Genomic DNA, 261 nt, shown 5'->3' on the forward strand with positions numbered 1-261 from the left:
TACAATTTTTTTATGAGAAATAGTATTTATATAGATCTTTCATTCGACATACTGTTTTTTTTAAATCGGACCATTTCCCTAAATACAGGGGGGATTCATAACAAAAAAATGCATATAGAAAGTAGAACTTTTTCAACGTAACTTTAGAAAGTGTTCCGGAAGGTCTGACACTTTTATATATATCTTAAATTAAAGCTAATGTAATATACTTTATAATGGTAAAAAAAAATTTCGGACTTTATTTTATCTTCATGGTGAAAA

Source organism: Daktulosphaira vitifoliae, unplaced genomic scaffold, assembly GCF_025091365.1.
Source record: "Daktulosphaira vitifoliae isolate Bord-2020 unplaced genomic scaffold, ASM2509136v1 Scaffold_3, whole genome shotgun sequence".
Lineage (NCBI taxonomy): Eukaryota > Metazoa > Arthropoda > Insecta > Hemiptera > Phylloxeridae > Daktulosphaira > Daktulosphaira vitifoliae.